The following is a 257-nucleotide window of genomic DNA, read 5'->3' as shown; positions in this document are numbered from 1 at the left end:
GGGAGAGCAGTCCAGGAGAGCTGGCTGTACGTTAAAGAAATCTTACTGAGGACACAGCAACAAACCAACCTGATGTGCAGGAATACTAGCAAGTATGGCAGAAGACTAGCTTGGTTTAGTAGCAAACTTTTCAGTAAGCTACAATAGAAAAAGGAAGCTTACAAGAAGCGGAAACTTGGACAAGCAACTAGGGAGGAGTATAAGAGCATTGCTTGGGCATGCAGGGATGAAGTCAGGAAGACCAAAGCACAACTGGA

Source organism: Gavialis gangeticus, unplaced genomic scaffold, assembly GCF_001723915.1.
Source record: "Gavialis gangeticus isolate Ggan-Ray unplaced genomic scaffold, GavGan_comp1, whole genome shotgun sequence".
In the NCBI taxonomy this organism is placed as follows: Eukaryota; Metazoa; Chordata; order Crocodylia; family Gavialidae; genus Gavialis; species Gavialis gangeticus.
This window is presented reverse-complemented; position numbering follows the sequence as displayed.